At 38.4% G+C, this 7976-nt stretch overlaps 1 non-coding gene across 1 annotated transcript; it reads left to right on the plus strand.

Moving 5' to 3' along the window:
• The first annotated feature begins 5290 nt into the window (after positions 1 to 5290).
• On the plus strand, positions 5291 to 5398 carry LOC112753702 (small nucleolar RNA R71). The gene has a single exon (XR_003178074.1). It is a non-coding gene; the product is annotated as a small nucleolar RNA R71 (small nucleolar RNA).
• Positions 5399 to 7976: the final 2578 nt, after the last annotated feature.

Here is a 7976-nt window from a genome sequence, read left to right on the forward strand (position 1 = left end):
AAGTATGGACTATTATATATTGTGGAAAGCCCTGGATGTCTACTTTTCAACGCAATTGGAAGCGCGCCATTTTGAGTTCTGTAGCTCCAGAAAATCCACTTCGAGTGCAGGGAGGTCAGAATCCAACAACATCAGCAGTCCTTCTTCAACCTCTGAATCTGATTTTTGCTCAAGTCCCTCAATTTCAGCCAGAAAATACCTGAAATCACATAAAAACACACAAACTCATAGTAAAGTCCAGAAATGTGAATTTAACATAAAAACTAATGAAAACATCCCTAAAAGTAACTAGATTCTACTAAAAACATACTAAAAACAATGCCAAAAAGCGTATAAATTATCCGCTCATCACAACACCAAACTTAAATTGTTGCTTGTCCCCAAGCAACTGAGAATCAAATAGGATAAAAAGAAGAGAATATACTATAAATTCCAAACTATCAATGAAACATAGCTCTAATTAAATGAGCGGGACTTGTAGCTTTTTGCCTCTTGAATAGTTTTGGCATCTCACTTTATTCATTGAAGCTCAGAATGATTGGCATCTATAGAAACTCAGAGTTCAGATAGTGTTATTGATTCTCCTAGTTCAGTATGTTGATTCTTGAACACAGCTATTTTATGAGTCTTGGTCGTGGCCCTAAGCACTTTGTTTTCCAGTATTACCACCGGATACATAAATGCCACAGACACATAATTGGGTGAACCTTTTCAGATTGTGACTCAGCTTTGCTAAAGTCCCCAATTAGAGGTGTCCAAGGTTCTTAAGCACACTTTTCTTTTGATTTGGACCTTGACTTTAACTGCTCAGTCTCAAGTTTTCACTTGACACCTTCACGCCACAAGCACATGGTTAGGGACAGCTTGGTTTAGCCGCTTAGGCCAGGATTTTATTCCTTTAGGCCCTCCTATCCACTGATGCTCAAAGCCTTGGGATCCTTTTTATTTACCCTTGCCTTTTGGTTTTAAGGCTTACTGGCTTTTTGCTCTTGCCTCTTGGTTTTAAGAGCTTTTGGCTTTTTCTACTTGCTTTTTCTCTTTTTTTTCGCCATTTTTTTTCTACAAGCTTTGTTTTTTTGCTGCTTTTTCTTGCTTCAAGAATCATTTTTATGATTTTTCAGATTATTAATTAACATGTCTCCTTATCATCATTCTTTCAAGAGCCAACATATTTAACATTCTTAAACAACAACTTCAAAAGACATATGCACTGTTCAAGCATTCATTCAGAAAATAAGAAGCATTGTTACCACATCAATATAATTAAACTAAGTTCAAGGATAAATTTGAAACTCATGTACTTCTTGTTCTTTTGAATTAAAACAGTTTTCATTTAAGAGAGGTGATGGATTCATAGGACATTCATAACTTTAAGACAAAGTTACTAAATACTAATGAAGACACAAACATGGATAAGCACTTAACATAGAGAAAACGAAAAACAGAGAATGTAAGAACAAGGAATGAGTCCACCTTAGTGATGGTGGCATTTCCTTCTTGAGGAACCAATGATGTCCTTGAGCTCTTCTATGTCTCTTCCTTGTCTTTGTTGCTCCTCCCTCATTGCTTTTTGATCTTCTCTTATTTCATGAAGGATGATGGAGTGCTCTTGATGTTCCACCCTTAATTGTCCCATGTTGGAACTTAATTCTCCTAGGGAGGTGTTGATTTGCTCCCAATAGTTTTGTGGAGGAAAATGCATTTGAGGCATCTCCGGGATCTCATGGTGATGAGCTTCATGCATCTCTTGAGATCCATGAATGGGCTCTCTTGCTTGCTCCATCCTTTTCTTAGTGATGGGCTTCTCTTCCTCAATGGGAATGTCTCCTTCTATGAAAGCTCCAGCTGAGTAACATAGATGGAAAATAAGATGAGGAAAAGCTAGTCTTGCCCCAGGAGAGGACTTTTCGGCTATTTTATAGAGTTCAAGGGAGATGACTTCATGAACTTCTACTTCTTCTCCAATCATGATGCTATGGATCATGATGGCCCGATCCACAGTAACTTCAGATCGGTTGCTAGTGGGGATGATGGAGCGTTGGATGAACTCCAACCATCCTCTAGCCACAGGCTTGAGGTCCAGTCTTCTTAATTGAACCGGCTTGCCTTTGGAGTCAATCTTCCATTGAGCTCCTTCTACACATATGTCCATGAGGACTTGGTCCAACCTTTGATTAAAGTTGACCCTTCTAGTGTAGGGGCATGCATCTCCTTGCATCATAGGCAAGTTAAACGCCAACCTCACATTTTCCGGACTAAAATCTAAGTATTTCCCCTGAACCATTGTAATATAATTCTTTGGGTTTGGGTTCTTACTTTGATCATGGTTCCTAGTGATCCATGCATTGGCATAGAACTCTTGAACCATTAGGATGCCGACTTGTTGGATGGGGTTTGTTAGAACTTCCCAACATCTTCTTTGGATTTCATGTCGGATCTACGGATACTCATTTCTCTTGAGCTTGAAAGGGACCTCGGGGATCACCTTCTTCTTGACCACAACATCATAGAAGTGGTCTTGATGGGCTTTGGAGATGAATCTTTCCATCTCCCATGACTCGGAGGTGGAAGCTTTTGTCTTCCCTTTCCCTTTTCTAGAGGATTCTCCGGTCTTAGGTGCCATCAATGGTAATGGAAAAACAAAAAGCTTATGCTTTTACCACACCAAACTTAGAATATTGCTCGCCCTCGAGCAAGAGAAGAAAGAATAGATGAAGAAGAAGAAGAAAATATGGAGGAGAGGGGGGAGGGGTGTATTCGGCCAAGAAGGGGAAGAGAGGGTTGTGTTGTGTGAAAATGAAGAAGAATGGAGGGCTTTATATAGGGAAGGGAGGGGGGTAAGGTTCGGCCATAAGGGTGGGTTTTGGGTGGGAAATTGATTTTGAATTTTGAAGGTAGGTGGAGTTTATGAAGTAAGTTTACGGGGAAGAGTGGATGGATGTGGGTGGTGAAGTGGTTATAGGGAAGAGAGATTGAGGTGATTAGTGAAGAGTTTTGGGGAAGAGTGTTTATGGGATTGTGTGAAAGAGGGGTGAGAAGAAGTGAGTGGAGGTAGGTGGGGATCCTGTGGGGTCCACAGATCCTGAGGTGTTCAAGGATTTACATCCTTGCACCAAATTAGGCATGCAAAATGCCATTGCACACAACTCTGGGCGTTCAGCTCCAGATTGGTGCTTGTTCTGGGCGTTAAACGCTCATTTGTTGCCCATTTCTGGCGTTAAAAGCCAGAACCATGCTTGTTCTGGGCGTTCAGCGCCAGCTCTTCTCCAGGGTGCAATTCTGGCGTTCAAACGCCCAGATGCTGCCCATTTTGGGCGTTCAGCGCCAGAGCCATGCTCTGTTCTGGCATTGAACGCCAGCCAGATGCTTCTTACTGGCGTTTAAATGCCAGTAAGGTCTTCCTCCAGGGTGTGATTTTTCTTCTGTTGTTTTTGATTCCGTTTTCAATTTTTATATTTATTTTGTGACTCCACATGATCATGAACCTAATAAAACATGAAAGAACAAGAAAAATAAAATTAGATAAATAAAAATTGGGTTGCCTCCCAACAAGCACTTCTTTAATGTCAATAGCTTGACAGTGGGCTCTCATGGAGCCTCACAGATGTTCAGAGCATTGTTGAGACTTCCCAACACCAAACTTAGAGTTTGGATATGGGAGTTCAACACCAAACTTAGAGTTTGGTTGTGGCCTCCCAACACCAAACTTAGAGTTTGACTGTGGGGGCTCTGGTTGACTCTGTTTTGAGAGAAGCTTACTGTGCCTCTTTTCCATGTTTACAGAAGGGTAACCTTGAGTTGTAAACACAAGGGAGTCCTCATTCAATTGAAGGACTAATTCACCTCTGTCAACATCAATCACAGCTCTTGCTGTGGCTAGGAAAGATCTTCCAAGGATGATGGATTCATCCTCATCCTTCCCAGTATCAAGGATTATGAAATCAGCAGGGATGTAAAGGCCTTCAACCTTTACTAACACGTCCTCTACTTGTCCATAAGCCTGTTTTCTTGAATTGTTTGCCATCTCTAATGAGATTTTAGTAGCTTGCACCCCAAAGATTCCCAGTTTCTCTATTACAGAGAGGGGCATGAGGTTTATCCCTGAACCAAGGTCACACAGAGCCTTTTCAAAGATCATTTTGCCTATGGTACAAGGTATTACGAACTTTCCAGGATCCTGTTTCTTCTGAGGCAATGTCAGTTGATCCAGATCACTTAGTTCATTAGTGAACAAGGGAGGTTCATCTTCCCAAGTCTCAATACCAAATAATTTGGCATTCAGCTTCATGATTATACCAAGGTACTTGGTAACTTGCTCTTCAGTAACATCCTCATTCTCTTCAGATGATGAATACTCGTCAGAGCTCATGAAGGGCATAAGGAGGTTCAATGGAATCTCTATAGTCTCTAGATGAGTCTCAGATTCCTTTGGTTCCTCAAAGGGAAACTCCTTATTGATCACTGGACATCCCAGGAGGTCTTCCTCACTGGGATTTACGTCCTCCCCTTCCTCTCCAGGTTCGGCCGTGTTGAATATGTCAATGGCCTTGCACTCTCCTTTTGGATTTTCTTCTGTATTGCTTGGGAGAGTACTAGGAGGGATTTCAGTGATCCTTTTACTCAGCTGGCCCACTTGTGCCTCCAAATTTCTAATGGAGGACCTTGTTTCATTCATGAAACTTACAGTGGCCTTAGATAGATCAGAGACTAAGTTTGCTAAATGAGAGGTATTTTGTTCAGAGTTCTCTGTCTGTTGCTGAGTGGATGATGGAAAAGGTTTACTATTGTTAAACCTATTTCTTCCACCATTATTAAAGCCTTGTTGAGGCTTTTGTTGATCCTTCCATGAGAGATTTGGGTGATTTCTCCATGAGGGGTTATAGATGTTTCCATAAGGTTCACCCATGTAATTCACCTCTGCTATTGCAGGGTTTTCAGGATCATAAGCTTCTTCTTCAGAAGATGCCTCTTGAGTACTGTTGGATGCAGCTTGCATTCCATTCAGACTCTGAGAAATCATATTGACTTGCTGAGTCAATATTTTATTCTGAGCCAGTATGGCATTCAGAGTATCAATTTCAAGAACTCCCTTCTTCATAGGCGTCCCATTACTCACAGGATTCCTCTCAGAAGTGTACATGAACTGGTTATTAGCAACCATGTCAATGAGTTCTTGAGCTTCTGCAGGCGTTTTCTTTAAGTGAATGGATCCACCTGCAGAAGTATCCAATGACATTTTAGCTAATTCAGACAGACCATGATAGAATATGTCCAGGATGGTCCATTCTGAAAGCATGTCAGAAGGACACTTTTTGGTCAGTTCTTTGTATCTCTCCCAAGCTTCATAGAAGGATTCACCTTCTTTCTGTCTGAAGGTCTGAACATCCACTCTAAGCTTACTCAGCTTTTGAGGAGGAAAGAACTTGGCTAAGAAAGCCTTGACCAGCTTATCCCAAGAGTTCAGGCTATCCTTAGGTTGAGAGTCTAACCATACTCTAGCTCTGTCTCTTACAGCAAAAGGGAAAAGCATGAGCCTGTAGACTTCAGGATCTACTCCATTAGTCTTAACAGTATCACAGATCTGCAATAATTCAGTTAAGAACTGAAAAGGATCTTCAGATGGAAGTCCATGAAACTTGCAGTTCTGCTGCATTAAAGAAACTAATTGAGGTTTCAGCTCAAAATTGTTTGCTCTAATGGCAGGAATGGAGATGCTTCTTCCATGTAAATTGGAATTAGGTGCAGTAAAGTCACTAAGCATCCTCCTTGCATTATTATTATTATTTTCGGCTGCCATCTCCTCTTCTTGTTCGAAAATTTTTGAAAGGTGCTTGCTGGATTGTTGTAATTTAGCTTCTCTTAGTTTCCTCTTCAGAGTCCTTTCAGGTTCTGGATCTGCTTCAACAAGAATGTTCTTGTCCTTGCTCCTGCTCATATGAAAAAGAGGGACAGAAAAATAATAATAGGGATCCTTTTTACCATAGGTATAGAGGTTCCCCTGTGTGAGTAGAAGAAGAAAAGAATGTAATGTAAAGAAAGAAACACAAAGGTAAGGAGAGCAGAGATGTGGGATGAAGAGAGGTGTTAGTAGATGAATAAATAAATAGAAGGAGATGAGAGAGAAGGAGAATTTTCGAAAATTATTTTTGAAAAAGAGTTAGTGATTTTCGAAAATAGTTTTTGAAAATGGTTAGTAATTTTTCAAAAATTAAAATCAAAAATTAAAATAATTAGTTAATTAAAAAGAAATTTTGAAAAAGAGGGAAGATATTTTCGAAAATTAGAGAGAGAGGGAGTTAGTTAGGTAGTTTTGAAAAAGATAAGAAACAAATAAAAAGTTAGTTAGTTAGTTGAAACAAATTTGAAAATCAATTTTGAAAAGATAAGAAGATAAGAAGTTAGGAAAGATATTTTAAAATCAAATTTTTGAAATTGATATGATTTTGAAAAAGATAAGATAGAAAGATATTTTTGAAAAGATATGATTGAAATTAGTTTTGAAAAAGATTTGATTTTTAAAATCACAATTAATGACTTGATTCACAAGAAATCACAAAATATGATTCTAGAACTTAAAGTTTGAATCTTTCTTAACAAGTAAGTAACAAACTTGAAATTTTTGAATCAAAACATTAATTGATGAAACATTAATTGATGATGTTATTTTCGAAAATTAGGAGATAAAGATAAGAAAAAGATTTTTGAAAAATATTTTAAAAATTTTCGAAAATAAATAAGAAAAGTGAAAAAGATTTGATTTTTGAAAAAGATAAGATTTTTAAATTGAAAATTTGATTTGACTCATAAAAACAACTAGATTTTAAAAAGTTTTGAAAAAGTCAACTCAAATTTTCGAAATTTATGAGTGAAAAAGGGAAAGATATTTTTTTTTATTTTTGAATTTTTTTTTTCGAAAAAACATATAGGAAAAAGAAAATAATGATTTCAAAATTTTTTAATATGAATTCCAGGAATCTTGTATTCTTAGTCTAAAGCTCCAATCCGAGGGTTAGGCATGGCTTAATAGCCAGCCAAGCTTTAGTATGTAACTCAGACATGCCACGGCTGACATTCCAATTAACTTGTCTCTATGCTGATGGTTGGAAGCCCCTATCCAAAAGAATTAGACATGGCTTTACAGCCAGCCAGGCTTCAACATGCTTCATGAAACTCTAGAATTCATTCTTAAAAATTCTGAAGAAAAATATATTTTTGAAAAGATTTATTTATTTATTTTTTCGAAAATAGATGAGAAATTTTTGAAAGGTTTTTGAAAAATTTTTGAAAATAAAACAAAAAGAAAATTACCTAATCTGAGCAACAAGATGAACCGTCAGTTGTTCAAACTCGAACAATCCCCGGCAACGGCGCCAAAAACTTGGTGCACGAAATTGTGATCTCAGGAAACGGCGCCAAAAACTCTGTACGCACGTCTTAATAAATCGTTTTTCATTCACAACTTCGATACAACTAACCAGCAAGTACACTGGGTCGTCCAAGTAATAAACCTTACGTGAGTAAGGGTCGATCCCACGGAGATTGTTGGTGTGAAACAAGCTATGGTCACCTTGTAAATCTCAGTCAGGCGGATATCAAATAGTTATGGAGTTTTTGAATATTAATAATAAATAGAAAATAAAGATAGAAATACTTATGTATATCATTGGTGAGAATTTCAGATAAAGGTATAGAGATGCATTCGTTCCTCTGAACCTCTGCTTTCCTGCTGTCTTCATCCAATCAATCTTACTCCTTTCCATGGCTAGCTTTATGTAAGGACATCACCGTTGTCAATGGCTACTTTTTATCCTCTCTGGAAAATGGTACGATGCGCTGTCACTGCACGACTAATCGTCTGGAGGCATCACCCTTGTCAATGGCTGCATCCCATCCTCTTGTGAAAATGGTCCAAATGCTCTGTCACAGCACGGCTAATCATCTGAGGTTCTCGATCATACTAGAATAGGATTCACCCT

The sequence above is a fragment of the Arachis hypogaea genome, chromosome 15 (assembly GCF_003086295.3).
Source record: "Arachis hypogaea cultivar Tifrunner chromosome 15, arahy.Tifrunner.gnm2.J5K5, whole genome shotgun sequence".
NCBI classification, from domain to species: Eukaryota; Viridiplantae; Streptophyta; class Magnoliopsida; order Fabales; family Fabaceae; genus Arachis; species Arachis hypogaea.